This window comes from Electrona antarctica (assembly GCF_951216825.1).
Source record: "Electrona antarctica genome assembly, contig: SUPER_24_unloc_2, whole genome shotgun sequence".
In the NCBI taxonomy this organism is placed as follows: Eukaryota; Metazoa; Chordata; class Actinopteri; order Myctophiformes; family Myctophidae; genus Electrona; species Electrona antarctica.
The window spans coordinates 459,458-475,833 of NW_027638774.1; the positions used below are offsets into that span (position 1 = coordinate 459,458).

Consider the following 16,376-nt stretch of genomic DNA (forward strand, 5'->3'; position numbering starts at 1 on the left):
GAGGCAATTGGGATTGGGCCCTATATACGCGCTACCGGCAGTGTTGTGAGGCCCCACAGCTTTCGGACCTGCTACCTGCCTGCTCAGAAGGCTTTAAATACCCCTGTCACTTAATCTCTGCCTCCCTCTAGGGGTTACATAAAGATGGTGCTGGAAGCAGCAAAGATATTTTTGAATGTGGAAGACATAAGTGCTGAAGAACTGGACAACACATTGAGAGAGGGGTGTACCCTGACTCAGCCAAATGCGGCTGAAAAATAGAACCGAACTAGAAAAAGTGCCCTTCTGGGCACAGGTCTCCACCAGGAGGATAGGATTGTGTGTGATGTTTGGCAAAATGTTTAGGAGTAATATAAACATGTTTATTTGTGTGTGTGTGTGTGTGTGTGTGTGTGTGTGTGTGTGTGTGTGTGTGTGTGTGTGTGTGTGTGTGTGTGTGTGTGTGTGATGCGACTTGGCCTGTTGTAGCGCCACCATGAGGCTGATTTAAAAACTGTCAAGTGGCATTTCTTCCTCAGCCTAGTAGTGGGAATAGGCATGCACAGTTTCACCGCAATCGGACGCTGCGTTGAGGAGTTGTGGCGATTTGTATAAAACGGGTACAAAACAGGCTACTCCTGAAAACTTTAGAAGCCAATCGTAGCCAATCAGGATGGATAATTATGAGAAATCAAACAAATCACATGACTATGGAGGGAGAGCATGTGTACCGATTTGCGTGAAATTTAGATAAAATCTGAAGGAGTAATATTAGAAAATGTGTTTTACATATGTCGGCCTCCTGGTGGCGCTATAAAGAGCAGATGTGAAAAATTCCAGGCAAAGGTTTTTCCTTGGCCTCTAGGGAGTGTGCATACATGGTTTTACACAGATCGGTGCAGTTATAGGTAAAACACAAATTGGCCAGTTATAGCGCCACCATGAGGCTGAGTTGAAAATATTCAAGTGGCATTTCTTCCTCGACCTAGTGGAAATGTGCGTGCAAAATTCCACGGAAATCACACCATGTGTTCATGATTTGCAGCATTTTGTTTGAAACGGAGCACTCCTGCGAACTTTGGAAGCCAATCTTAGCCAATCAGGATGGAGTCTGAAAAATCTGAAAGACCCGTTTCGTTGAATGGCTGTAGAGAGACTGTGTACCAATTTGCGTAATGTTTGGACAAAATCTGTAGGTGTACTGTCAAAACATTTGTTTTGCACAAAGCGGCCTCCTGGTGGCGCTATAACAGGCCAATGTGAAAACTTTGGGGCAGAGGTTCAGCTCTGGCTTTCAGGGAGTGTGTGTGCAGTGTATGGCTGCGATCAAGCCAACGGTGCCAGAGATTAGCTGTTCACAGACGGACGGACGGACACACGGACGGACACACGGACGGACGGAGTGCAAAACATACTCTCTCCCCATGCCTTCGGCCTGGTGGAGACAAATATCAGTAAGGGGAAAGTTCGGGTGGGCACTGTAATGATTCACTGAGGATGCCAAAGGAGACATTATATTCCCAACCTGTAGAGAGCAGTAATACCTTTGTAATACGCCTCGCGGCGTCCACACAGCCGGAAATCAAAGAAAGAAGAAGAAGAACACCGTTACCCACAATGCAGTTGTGAAAACAACATGGCGGTGTGTTGACTGCGCGGTGGCATTTTGATGCACACTTTTACATTTCGGGAAGTGGGGGACCTGCTGTTGACACTTTAACAAACAAAGAAAAGTAAAAACGTGTCGTTTCAAAACAGTGTGGTCGTTAAGCAGCAGGAGGACGTTTGTTAGCAGCTCAACCACTGAAACACAGCAGGTAAACTATTCACGTTGTGCTTCATTCGCTTGTCTTTGTTTGACTTCCTAAGATGGAATATCAATCGTATTTCTCTGCTTGCTTGTAAATGTGATCATAAACAACCAGTAGTTACCCCAGTAAAAAACAGGTATTCTTTTCTCCTTTCTCCCCACCGCCCACCCCTTTTTTTCCCTCACTGTATATGTTTATTTTCCCTTTTTACCTCCTTTATGATGAATTCCTGTTCTGTCCTTTGTCTATATAGAAGTGTCTATTTGTATGTCTCTAAATGTTTTTGATGATTTGAACATGGTGGACCCTATTGGAAACAAGTGTAATGCTTAATTGGGTCGTCCACTCACAGTTAACAGCCTTTGTATTGAGTTTGTGCTTGAAATGTACTGTAATTCTGCAAACTGTTAATACATTTTTCAATCAATCAATCAAAACTAGTTAGGGGAGAACGGGGTAAGATGAACTACTTTTTGCTTAAGTTGTCCTGGAAGCAAGGCAAAATGAGATGGCAGTAAAATCCAATGATCTACCCATATTTCATGATGTCTTCTATCAATTTAAATGATGAGTAAGCATCTATGACAAAGGGCCATGAAAATATGACCTTTTTAAAAAAAAGTGGTCATGTGGCTCAATTTGCCCCAGGTAAGGGGTAAGTTGATCCAAGTCGAGGGTTAAGTTGAACCACATGATATTTTAATGTTAAAAGCTTAAACTTGAACAGATAATGTATTCACTTATCGATAATAATATAACTGTTCTCCCTTTTGCAAATAGTCTTATTTGTTTATTTATTATTTAAACAATATTAAGACAATTAAATATAGTGTGTTATTCAGAACCTTATATTTGCAATATTGTTAATACAATATTGCAAACTTCTCTTAAATGAGTATGTACATTCAAATTAAAGGTCATTCAGTATAATTTGAGTAGCAAAGACTTAATATATGAATAGTGATTCCCATTGACTCAATTTACCCCCAGACATTGGTTCATTTTTCCCACATCCACCATTTTAGAAAACAATGACTAGAATAAGCTACTTCAGACAATTTATTTGCTAAATGATTCACATGGTTCTATCTATTGGCAAATCATCAACGTGTATGATATTACATTCTAGACCTATGTACAGTTTGCTTTGTATAACAAACTACATTTTACTTTGACCGAGAAAAAACAGTTTTTTGTGCAAAAGATTGTTTTCTACTTTCCCCATGTGCTTCCCAACTTCACAGCCAGGTGTAAATGATGGATGCTTACTAGATTTAAGGTCACATGGCAACACAGTCTAGTCTAGTTTTCTAGATAAAGGGGGTGGTTCAATTTACCCGCTGGCTGGCGTTACTTAATTATATTATTATATATTGGCGATTATTATTCAGACCTTCAGTTAAATCTCTCTCAAACGCTAGGAGACACAGACTATTTAGGCGAGATGTTGTCATTGTAGTTTTGTGTCCACTTTTTACTCTTTGTACACTAGAAAACAGACGTTCAACAGTACATGCGGTGTAATTAGTGCCCTTAAGAGGTAATGTACTGATGTACTAATGTACGAAACGGCTGAGCACGCATCAAATTAAATACCTTCACCAGTCACCTTCTCCCACTGAACCCCACCCCCTGGCTCTCCTTGAACACAAAGGCGTTGCATTTGCATGTCTATGGGAGGGTCGCGCCACGTAATGGACATGCCTGTGAATGGCACGTCAACATGGCTTTGCATATTTGCTATAAAGCAACGAGGTTCAAAGTGCAAACAGTGGTGTGCTGTTGATTTTAGACAGCTATCTGGGTCCCTGGGTCTGTCCCTGGCTGGCTGTGTCAGAGCACAAAAATAGCTTTTGGTTGGTTTTCACAACCAAGTGTCAATGTTGCGCAGCCGCACTCAGGTGCGGTATTTCCGAACGCTCCCAACGTTAAACAGAGGCGTGTTTGTCAACCCATATATTTCATGGTGCTACTGTATCGACACAGCAGTCTTTCTAGAGAAAGGCCAAGAAATGGCCAAGACGTTTTGGCCATTATCTCTCTCCAATTTGCTCAGTTTAAAGTGTGTTGGATACGTGACAATCAGGACATTAAGCACAGTGGATTGGTGGGCCAGTCAAAATTGCACCGCGGGCCGGAAGTGGCCCGCGGGCCAGAGTTTGAGTATCACTCGGCTACAGTAAGTTCCTGGGGGTCTGGATGTTCCGGGGACCCCCCAGGGACCCCTTACATGGTAACTGTCATTTCTCGACCGTTTTGGATGCAGGGCGGCTCGCCGGAACCGGGCCGGCACCCTGGCCGGTTTCCTGGGGGCCAGGAACTTCCGGGGACCCCCACACAGAGTTGCACCACTCACTTAACAACGGGTGTGCAGAGTTGCTATGTTTTAACGACATCACGTGCATGCGCAGATGCAGCTTAGAGGCTGATCAATTGGTTATTTTATTTAATGAAACATGTGTACGTATTGAATGAAAAATATGAATTATGAACCTACAGTGACTAGTCCAGTGTGGTGCCGTGACACAAGTCCAGTGGTGCTGCAGAATACTTTAATATTTGGAATGTATCAATGTCACTTCAGTTTAACCACTAAACCCTTTATACTTGGACCACCAAACCTAATATATGGACTCCCAAACCTAAAATAGCCGATCTACAAGCTCACAACACGTCACAACTTAACCCGAGCTTGTAGATTTGCTATTTTTGGTCAATGTTTTCACTTTCGGTCCAGTGGGCACGTTCTTTAAAATATCATATTGTCCCTAAGCAGCCATTTTAATTGAGGCAGAAGCGAGCCTTTAGTTTGCCGAATGAATGTGTGGCCTTTTATTTACCATTGTCTTTCTTATTTTCATAGTGCAGATTAATTGAACTAAAACATTATTTTCTGTTGGTGATTTCCACAGAGCACCACAGGAGGAGATCTCACGCCATCAGGAGAGATGGCCTCCAAAATATATTCAGCACGGTCAGAGGAACAGCGGGAGATGGACCAGCGACATGGACTGTTTGATGCAAAGCTCCAACCCGTAGTAAAGTTGTACAGGATGGGTATGTACCGTTTTATTTACAGCTAGTTAAACATGTGAGCCATGAGCTATTGCACATTTAATCGCTTCCATAGCGACAATCTGCCGAAATCTCTCACGGCCCACGTCTATTTTACATTTGGGTGGCTGCTGCACAAACATTGACTGCCAACAACGGCTATTTTTATTTATGCGGAACTGCCAAAGACGGTGCTTTACATTCAATGTTCTTTTCAGTGGTTTACCATAGATGGCGCTCTTCGCCAACGTATCAATGGCTTTAGGTTGCTAAGCGACAGATACAACTGGAAATGCAGCAGCGTAACTAGACATCAGTAGGCCCCCACGCACGCTGGTCAGCACCAGACATAGGGCTGACCTTCGATCACGCTTTTGAAGATCAACGCTTCGAAACAAAAGGCAAGCAGTGACGCACAATGAATTAGGCTTAAAATAAATAAAACAACGATCGGATGTTTATAGGTCAGATCAATTAGCAGAGCGGAGCAGCTTCTCACTGACCAGCTCTTAAAGTTTACTTACTTTAATAATATGACATAGTGTTGGATCTCCATTCTCCAGACAAACAAACCTTGGATTATAATTATTGGATTAGGCCTATAATTCTTCTTTCTTCAAACCAGCACGAGCCACGAGGTAAGAAACTATATAATTATTCACTGTTCGCACAGCACCCAGGCATATTATAGTTAGTTACCGTACTTATATTAGTGCAGAAAAGAGACAATAAATCCCACTTTGGAGAAGATGCGCTCCGAAGGGGTTGTATAGTGGCAGGGAATCAGGGATGGATAGAATCCTCTTCGCTATATAGGTGCCAACTTTGCATAACGTGGCACATTATTTTTCCACCACAGTGGTCGTGGTGGCAATGACTGTAGCTGCAATTGTTGACCTCCTTGTTAATTAAAACGTGAGGACGGAGGAGGCTATTTGATTTATTATTTCATGATCGACTCCCGTGCGTATCGATCGAATGTCGATTAATCGATTTTTTTGGGTCAGCCCTAACCAGACACCACCCTCCCTTGCGCGGTCTGCGTTTTGGTTTATAAACAGCGGGGCACTGTACAGTAGTTTGGATTTGTGAACAGAGCAGCAGCATCCAGTCTGGACTCGGGAGAGCCCACTGCACACTCGCCACTTCTGACTTCATGTTATTCTCCACCAGAGCTGTTGTAATTGGGAGGCGAGGCACGTGTGTGCCTATGGTGTGTGGCTGTGTGCTAGCAGCAGCCACCATCAGGCTCCGCCAAACGTTGGTCAACTCAACTGTTATTGCATCTCTGTATGTATTGTAGCATCTGTCCCAAACCAAGACACAGGAGAGCGGGTGTAAGGGGGCTCTAGGCCTAAAGTTTTTATTTGTTCAGGTAATTCTACAGCTTTCAAGGATAACGGAAAACAAACGCTCACTACAGGTCACGTTCAGATAATAACTCAAACAGTCTTTAGGTCCTCTTTCCTTCTCCCTCGGGGGTCCGGGGGAGGGGGACCGTCTCAACAGAGTGAGCCTGGGATAAACCGCCTCAGCGGTGTGATAATTCAGTTCAGTGAAAATAACGGTAAACCTCCGCTCGGGGAGGGGGGTGCTCTATAGGGGCTGACAGTCACTCTCGCTCCAGTCGGAGGCAAGTGAGTGAGTGGCCTCCTTTGGCTCCTCCTTTCCTTGGCTGGCTGCCTGTTCTTCCTTAGATCCTATATCCTTGTACTTTGCGCTCCTAGCGCAGCGCCTTAGAGAGGCGCTCTTTATGCGAAGCCCCGTGCATATGCCTGTTGTGGACGAGAGAGAGAGGGTTACTTGTCAGTCTAGTGTTAGACAGGAATGTGTAGAGTAATGTTCGGGTTCTCACTTACCGCCAGCGTTAGCCCGTGCCGCTTGATGAGAGGACAGAACAGGAGTGAGAGAGCGGCGCTCATATTTGAAGGTTTCCGGCCCGCCTCTCAGCGGTGACAGGTCGGGGTGGCGTAGGACGTGATTGGGGACATAACGAGCGTCAATCACCGCGCCCAGCCGCGTCCGTCGCTCTCTGTCTCCCTCTGTCTGTCTCTCTCTGTTGCGGTGGCTCTTACCTGGCTGGCGGTCTCCCCGTGAGACTCCACACACTCCCCCCCTTTGTTTCACGCTCGGGCGGGGAACTACCTGGCTTTCCTCCTCATACATTCTTGAGAGTGCATCGGCGTGTGCCATCTGTTTACCGGGGCGGTGCTCCACTTTGAAGTGGTAGTTTTGGAGTTCCAGGAACCACCTGGTCACTCGGTCGTTTCTGTCTTTATTTGTTGCCATCCATTTCAGCGGGGCGTGATCTGTGATCAATGTGAAATCGCGGCCCCATAAATAATATCTGAGGTGGTGGATGGCCCATCGGATGGCGAGGCATTCCTTCTCCACCGTTGCGTAATTACGCTCGTGCTTTAGCAGCTTTCTGCTGGCGTAGGTGACGGGGTGTTCATCCCCGTCAATGACTTGGGCTAGCACGGCGCCGAGGCCGGTGCCGGAGGCGTCTGTGTGGAGAGTAAAGGGTTTGTTAAAATCAGGGCTGACCAACACAGGCTCCTCACATAACACCGATTTCAAAGCTTCAAACGCGTTCTGTGTTTCCGGGGTCCATTTTACAGTGTTGGGGTTTCTCTGCCGCGTCAGATCATACAGTGGGGCTGCAACAGAAGAATAATTTTTAATAAATTTCTGGTAGTAGGAGATCAGGCCTAAAAACGATTTCACCTGTTTTTTAGTGCGTGGTTGTGGCCAGTCTCTGATTTTTTCCACCTTCCTGGTCTGTGGCTTCACACAGCCTCGTCCCACCGTGTATCCCAAGTAGTTTGTCTCCGCCAGGCCGAGGCGGCATTTCTTGGCATTAGCGGTGAGTCCAGCACTCCTCAGCGCTTCCAATACTCTCTCGACGTGTACCAGGTGCTGCGGCCAGGTGGCGCTGTGGATGACCACGTCGTCCAGATACGCTGACGCGTAGTCTCGGTGTGGTCTCAGGACGCGGTCCATCAGCCTTTGAAACGTGGCCGGCGCTCCATGTACGCCGAACGGGAGTACGGTGTATTGGAATAGTCCCTCTGGCGTAGAGAAGGCTGTCTTCGGCCTGGCGGAGGCGGCGAGGGGGATTTGCCAGTAGCCCTTGGTGAGGTCCAGGGTGGACATGAACCGGGCGGGCCCCAGCTGTTCCAGCATCTCGTCGATCCTAGCCATGGGATAAGCATCAAAGGCAGTTATTTCGTTCACTTTACGAAAGTCATTACAGAACCTTATAGAGCCGTCCGGTTTGGGAACCAGGACAATCGGGCTCGACCACGGGCTGTGGGACTCCTCTATGACTCCGAGTTTTAACATCATTGCTACCTCTTCCTTTATGGCGACCCTCCGGGACTCGGGGATGCGGTAGGGTCGTTGCCTCACGATCTTACCGGGGGTCGTCGGCATGTCGTGCTCGACTAGGTGCGTGCGGCCCGGCAGCTCCGAGAACACGTCAGCGTTCCGCAGGAGGAGCTCAGTGAGATCCTGCCGCTGAGGAGGTGAGAGCTCCTCGCCGGTCGGCACTGGGGGCGGTCCCTGCGGGAGAGAGAGAGAGAGCAGAGCCTGCGCCGTTGGGAGCTCGGCGGCGGCGTGCCATTTTTTCAACAGGTTAATATGGTAGATCTGGTGGCCCTTTCTTTTGCCAGGCTGGCTGAGTTTGTAGTTCACTGGCCCGATCTTCTCTATCACCTCGAAGGGGCCTTGCCATTTGGCGAGGAATTTACACTCTGACGTAGGCACCAACACTAACACCTTCTCCCCCGGCTGCAGCTCTCTTCTAACGGTCCCTCTATTGTAGACTTTACACTGGTCTCGCTGTGCTTTCTGCATGTGTTCTCGGACTAGTGGCCATATTTTTCGGGCGCGTTCTTGTAGCTGCTCTACATGGTCTATGACGCTCCGGTGTGGGGATGGCTGGCTTTCCCATGTTTCTTTGGCTATATCCAATAACCCCCGGGGGCTTCTCCCGTACACTAGCTCGAATGGGGAGAACCCGGTGGAGGCCTGCGGCACCTCGCGGATGGCGAAGAGGACGTACGGGATTAACTGATCCCAGTCCTTTCCGTCTACCTCGGCCAGTTTCTTTAACATCTTTTTCAATGTGCGATTGAAACGCTCCACCAGGCCGTCAGTCTGTGGGTGATAGGCGGAGGTGCGAATCCGCTTTATGTTCAGCCATTTATACAGGGAGGAGAGTATACGGGACATAAAGCAAGTACCTTGATCCGACAGTAGCTCCGTAGCGACGCCCACTCTGGTGAAGTACATAAAAAGCTCACGCGCTATGACTTTGGCTGAGGCCGTGCGTAGTGGGATGGCCTCTGGGTATCGCGTGGCGTAGTCTAGTATCACTAGGATGTATCTGTGTCCGCGTGCGGACTTAGGCAGGGGTCCTACTATGTCCATCGCTAGCCGTGAGAAAGGAATGTCTATTATGGGCAGTGGTACCAACGGGTTCCGTTGTACCGGGCGGGGAGCGTTGAGCTGGCACTCGTGACAGCTCCGGCAATAATCCTCGGTAGCGCGCTTTACGCCCGGCCAGTAAAAACGTGCCAGTATGCGATCATACGTTTTCTGTACGGCTAGATGGGCACCTAGCTGGTGGGTATGGGCGAGGAGCAACACTCTAGAGATATACGACTTCGGGACAAGGAGCTGTTCGATGACGTCCCCCGTTCTATCCTTCACCGCTCTATAGATTAAACCCCGCTTCACCAAGAAATAAGGGAGACTTATTGGTTCACTCACCCCCTCTGCTGGTTCACCGTCGATGCTGCTGATCTGCTGGCGCGCCTGGGCCAGATTGATGTCTTCCCATTGCATGGTGGCGAACTCGCCGACTCGGGGTGGTGGTTCGTGTTCAGGTCGGGGGAACTCGGCAAAGGGATCTTCGGACTCGTCCCCCGGGGCGGGCATTGGCGCGTCATCGTGTTCCTCGCTCTCGTTAGCGGCGCCCTCCGCGGGGCTGCTGTCCGTCCTCGGCTCGTCTGAGGCGGGGCGGAAGGCGGGGCAAGCGACATTGCGTGGGTCACTCGGGGGTCGGCGGCGGCGTCTCCTACGGCGCCGCGGGCTCGCGGTCCCACTCGTGTCACAGTATCGCTGGAAGAGGACGCTCTTGGAGCCAATCAGCAGTGGTACCGGGAGGTTCGGGACGATGCCGGCTTCCACGAAGGCTTCTCCTCGGGGGGTCTGGACACGGAGTCTACACATCGGGTAGCGACGCAGGTCGCCGTGCACGCACGTGACCGGGACGGTGTCCTCGAGCGGTTCGCCGGCCAGGTCGCCTCTCACTAGGGACACCACGCTGCCCGAGTCCAAGAGGGCGTGAGTGTCGGTGCCGTCGACCCGGACTGGTAGGCGGGAGGGTCCCGTCCGTGGTGATCCGCTGTGTAGGCAGACTCGACCCTCGTCGGGGGGTCCGGCTGATGGCATAGAGACGTCGCGGTCTCTGTCGGGACAGGTCCAGGAAATGTGGTCCAATTTGCCACACACATAGCAGTGGCGTTCGGTCTGTGCTCGGGCGCCGCGCTCCGGACCGGGGTTTCGGGAGCGGGACGGGGCCTGTTGGTTGGCGGGTGGCCTCTTCTTGTCTCGGCCGCCGCGTTCGTCGCCCCCCCCCCCCCTTGTTGCTCTCGGGGCGGGTGCCTCTCATCATTTCGTTGCACGCATGGTTGCTTTCGAGCAGATCTACAAGCTCGTCTACAGTGGTTGGGCTTCTCTGAGCGATATACCTACGGGCTTCTGGCGGCAATGCACGGGTACAATAGTCTATGACCACTCGGTCCACAGCGGCGGGTCCACCTCCTGATGTTAGCCAGCGGTTGGCGAGGCGCATTAGACCCGCTATCTGTGGACGGGGCGGTTGGTTGGTCTGATAGTTCCAGTTATGGAAGCGTTGGGCACGGGCGGGCAGGCTGTGTCCCTCTATCGCTAAAATGGCTTCTTTTAGTTTAGTGTAGACTCGTTGTGCTTCTCCCGTGAGGAAGGGCGCTATAATATAACCCCAGTCGATCACTGGCCATTTCTCTCTGGCCGCGGTACGCTCGAAGAGCTCTAAATAGGCCTGTACATCATCTGTGTGGGACAGTTTGGTTAACACATGCGCTGGTGCCCGGCTGCCCTCTGCGTCTTGGCGTGAGCGCCCTACGAACTCGCCCATGGCTTTCTGTAATTCTGCATGGCTTTTAAGCAGCGCTGTCAGGGCCTGTTCCATCATGTTGGCGTTATTGGTGAGGATCAGATGCACTACCCACATTCTCCACCACTTGTAGCATCTGTCACAAACCAAGACACAGGAGAGCGGGTGTAAGGGGGCTCTAGGCCTAAAGTTTTTATTTGTTCAGGTAATTCTACAGCTTTCAAGGATAACGGAAAACAAACGCTCACTACAGGTCACGTTCAGATAATAACTCAAACAGTCTTTAGGTCCTCTTTCCTTCTCCCTCGGGGGTCCGGGGGAGGGGGACCGTCTCAACAGAGTGAGCCTGGGATAAACCGCCTCAGCGGTGTGATAATTCAGTTCAGTGAAAATAACGGTAAACCTCCGCTCGGGGAGGGGGGTGCTCTATAGGGGCTGACAGTCACTCTCGCTCCAGTCGGAGGCAAGTGAGTGAGTGGCCTCCTTTGGCTCCTCCTTTCCTTGGCTGGCTGCCTGTTCTTCCTTAGATCCTATATCCTTGTACTTTGCGCTCCTAGCGCAGCGCCTTAGAGAGGCGCTCTTTATGCGAAGCCCCGTGCATATGCCTGTTGTGGACGAGAGAGAGAGGGTTACTTGTCAGTCTAGTGTTAGACAGGAATGTGTAGAGTAATGTTCGGGTTCTCACTTACCGCCAGCGTTAGCCCGTGCCGCTTGATGAGAGGACAGAACAGGAGTGAGAGAGCGGCGCTCATATTTGAAGGTTTCCGGCCCGCCTCTCAGCGGTGACAGGTCGGGGTGGCGTAGGACGTGATTGGGGACATAACGAGCGTCAATCACCGCGCCCAGCCGCGTCCGTCGCTGTCTGTCTCTCTCTGTTGCGGTGGCTCTTACCTGGCTGGCGGTCTCCCCGTGAGACTCCACAGTATTTATAATTTTATTTTACCGACAGCACGGTTGGGCGGCCGTGTGTCGCCCCCCTTGCTACTGAGCCCCAACGCAGTTGCTTTGTCTGCGTCACGCTAGTTACGCCCCTGCGGAAATGAACCGGATCAGATTTATAAATATACATTACGTACATCCACGACAAAAATAAATTATGTTATTATTATTAAGCTCAGAGCAGTTTCTGGTTTTAGTTAATCCTAAACTCCTCTGGGATTTCAATGGTTTCTTTCCAGACTCAGAGAAGTCCAGACAGCAGGCTCAGATGAATTCTCCAGACCCAGCCAGACCTGTTTCAGTGAAACAGGAGGAACCTGAAGAGCAGCCAGACCTCAGTAAGTCTCTCTCTTTTCCAGCTTCAAGGTGTTCATTGTCACATAACAACAGCTGTTGCTGCAACCGAACAACGACAACTTCCTTTTCCCTCAAACCGATTTTTTTTATTGTTATTCTTCCGGTTTGAGGGAAAAGGAAGTTCCGTTTGATTGTTCCTGACTTTACATGATGTAACAATATCATCCGCTCCCGACCGGATCATACTGATTTTTGAAACGGAGACCAGGCTTTCCTCCGAGGTGGTGGAAAGCCTGGTGAGGCGAGGTTACTGGAGACCTAGTGGAGAATACTAATAACAATAATATTATTATTGTTATTAGTATTCTCCACTAGGTCTCCGGTTATTAAATTCCTTATTCACTTGCTGCATTTCAGACCAGTGTGTGGAGTCCAGACTGCAGGTGAAGATGAACTCTCCAGACTCAGCCACGGACGTTTCTATTAAACAGGAACCTGAAGACGTTTCTATTAAACAGGAACCTGAAGACATTTCTATTAAACAGGAACCTGAAGACATTTCTATTAAACAGGAACCTGAAGACATTTCTATTAAACAGGAACCTGAAGACCACCAACACCTCAGTAAGTTTCATGTGCTCTTCCTTTTTCTCCTCCGATTTTCTGTTCTGTCGGGCTGCCACAATGTCTTATTTAAAGTTATTTTCACTACAATAACAATGGCAAAATATATCAGGACACTGATAATATGCCAATATGAAACTCCATCATTGGAATATCTCTCAAATTTAATTTAGAAAGATTATTTTCTTATTACCATAAACAAAAGCAACATCATATTTTGCACAAATGCAATGAGAAAGTAAACTTGACAATATAAGTTCACCATGTGATTTTCTTTACAGTAAGTAGGTCTCAAACAGATTTTCATGGTGTGTCTCTGTAGAAGACGAGGTGTCTAGAAATGGCTCTGTGAGTCTGAACTGTGTAAGATGACAGATCTCTGACTGGCTTTTAATCAGCTTCTTCATTTGAGGTTTAACCATTTGAACCCTAGTATACCTACAGTATATTGTGGGCGGAACAGTTGCCTGAAATAGTCAATCCACAAGCTCACAACACATTGCAAGTAGCTGCAATGTAGGAATTGCTGTTATGTTCTGTCCGTTAATTTGACATGGACATCACAATCACATTGGACGAACCAGATGCATTGCTTAAAGTGTATATTGCACGAGTGCTATTTTTCAGCACCTATCCACAGGAGGCTTTTTTAATTGCACTATAGTCGAAACCCAATCAAGTACAAAAAATATAATATATAAATATATACAGTGAGTTGCTGCGTTTAGCTGTAGCCTATAGCAGGCTATATGGTTCAATTTTGTGAATAGTTAATAGTGAATGTACTTCCAGCTTCCCTGCGTTGGCTGATCTGAGCACGCAGGAGAGGTTCGATAACAAGAACGCAAGAATACAAGAACGCAAGCCCCTAAAAAACATGCTCACCCCGGGTGTAGTAGGCTACTTAAAGGAACGCAATCGGGTGTGAATTAATGAGTCATAATTTGCAAGCAGTGTTTGTGGAAACATCCAAGTCATGCAAGGTAACACGCCTCACAAAACCCCAGCCGCCAGACCACAAACATATCAATAACACAAAGGCTATACTAGTGCAGCGCCATATCAACATCATTCAAAATGAGGCATTTAAGTGTAAATGACAAATATGCTACAATCGATAATATGGCGTCTCGTTCTTACACCTTTGTTGCCTTACCTCGTCATGACGGTACTGAAGAAGTTCTGACGACAGTGTCACTCTGCTGAAAGAAAGTCCACAGCGTGTCTCATCACAATGCACTGCGAGCTTGCTTGTAGGTCAGATACTTTCAGCGAGCAACGCTGCCATAAGACAAAATAAGCCTGAAGTGTAAAGCCAAATATATCCTTTGTCATATCACGGGGTCCCACACCGAAAATAGCCACTCTACAAGCTAATCTGGTTGTCCTTCTTTTTGAATATTTTGCAGGGCCTTTGCTCCTAGACCATAAGGGTCATAACACATTGTATTTGTTTTTTTGTAGACTTTCTGCACGTTCCTGTGTGTAAAGAAGAGGTTCCACATGAAGAGGAGAGGAGCTCCAGTCTGGTCCAGGAGGAACCACAAGCTCCAGAGATGAAAGAGGAACAAGAGGACTTACTTCAAAGACCAGAAGAGGCTGGTGGAGCAGTGTTGATATTACTAGCAGTGAAAAGTGCAGAAGATGATGAAAACAGAGAGACAGAGCCTGTAGCCGGCACCTCAACTGTACACATAAAAACACAAGCTGATGTAGAGGACTGTGGAACATCACAATCAACCATTGACAACCAGCTCCTCTCTTCACACTGTTCTGAATGTGACACTGAAGACAGTGATGAGTGGGAGGAGACTAGGGGAGATCACTCGGCTTTAAACACACTGCAATCACAAAACACACAAAATGTGGGAGGACAGCGCAAACTGTCCCAGGACCTGAAATCATCGAAACAAACGGACTCCATGAGGAGTCACACAGGGAAGAAAAGTTTTAATTGTACAGAATGTGGAAAAATGTTTAATCTAAAGTGGACTTTAAAAACACACATGAGGATTCATACAGGCGAAAAGCCATTCTCTTGTACAGTTTGTGGGACAGGCTTTACTCAGACGGGTAGTCTAAAAAAACACATGATGATTCATACAGGTGAAAGGCGTGAAAGGCCATTCTCGTGTACAGTATGTGGTAAAGGCTGTGTTGACACACATAATCTAAAAACACACATGAGGATTCATACAGGTGAAAGGCCATTCTCTTGTACAGTTTGTGGTACAGGCTTTACTCAGGCGGGTAGTCTAAAAAAACACATGAGGATTCATACAGGTCAAAAGCCATTTTCTTGTACAGTATGTGGTAAAGGCTTTACTCAGGTGGGTCATCTAAAAAGACACATGAGGATTCATACAGGCGAAAAGCCATTTTCTTGTACAGTTTGTGGTAAAGGCTTTACTCAGGTGAGTAATCTAAAAACACACATGATGATTCATACAGGTGAAAAGCCATTCTCTTGTACAGTATGTGGTAAAGGCTGTCTTAACACAAGTAATCTAAAAACACACATGATGATTCATACAGGTGAAAAGCCATTCTCTTGTACAGTATGTGGTAAAGGCTGTCTTAACACAAGTAATCTAAAAACACACATGATGATTCATACAGGTGAAAAGCCATTCTCTTGTACAGAATGTGGTAAAGGCTGTGTTAACACTAGTGATCTAAAAAAACACATGAGGATTCATACAGGTGAAAAGCCATTCTCTTGTACAGTTTGTGGTACAGGCTTTACTCAGGCGGGTAGTCTAAAAAAACACATGAGGATTCATACAGGTCAAAAGCCATTTTCTTGTACAGTATGTGGTAAAGGCTTTACTCAGGTGGGTCATCTAAAAAGACACATGAGGATTCATACAGGTGAAAAGCCATTCTCTTGTACAGAATGTGGTACATGCTTTAATCAGGCGGCTAGTCTAAAAACACACATGATGATTCATACAGGTGAAAGGCCATTCTCTTGTACAGAATGTGGTAAAGGCTGTGTTAACACTAGTGATCTAAAAAAACACATGAGGATTCATACAGGTGAAAAGCCATTCTCTTGTACAGTTTGTGGTACATGCTTTACTCAGGCGGTTAATCTAAGAACACACATGAAGACTCATACAGGCTAAAAGCCTTTAGTTTAAGACATAATGATCAGTCAGTCTAATCCAGGATGATTTATGCAAAAGCAGAGGAATTACATGTGTATTCTGACAATATCAACATGACAGAATAAAATACCCATTAATAGTTTCTTGTGATGGAGTTTAATTTCTATCTTGTGTATCATGGATGTTATTTTCTATTCAACATGATGGAATTTCATTTTTATTTTATCTTGCATTATTCCCTCCAGCTCATAGGTTACTGGTAGTACAATATGAGCATCAGTGTGTGTCCACATTTGTCAGTATTTAACAAGTCATATGCATTAACATTCATGCAATAATTATGTTCATTGATATGCAGTATATGATGGTGCAGTAAAGTGCTCACAAGCTGCTGGG

The 16,376-nt window shown here is 47.2% G+C and overlaps 1 long non-coding RNA gene across 1 annotated transcript; it reads left to right on the forward strand.

Annotated features, from left to right (window-relative positions):
* Window positions 1-1,585: 1,585 nt before the first annotated feature.
* Window positions 1,586-16,122, forward strand: LOC306917711. Its single transcript, XR_013789228.1, has 5 exons — window positions 1,586-1,796; window positions 4,703-4,847; window positions 12,189-12,287; window positions 12,664-12,870; window positions 14,335-16,122. It is a non-coding gene; the product is annotated as an uncharacterized lncRNA (long non-coding RNA).
* Window positions 16,123-16,376: the final 254 nt, after the last annotated feature.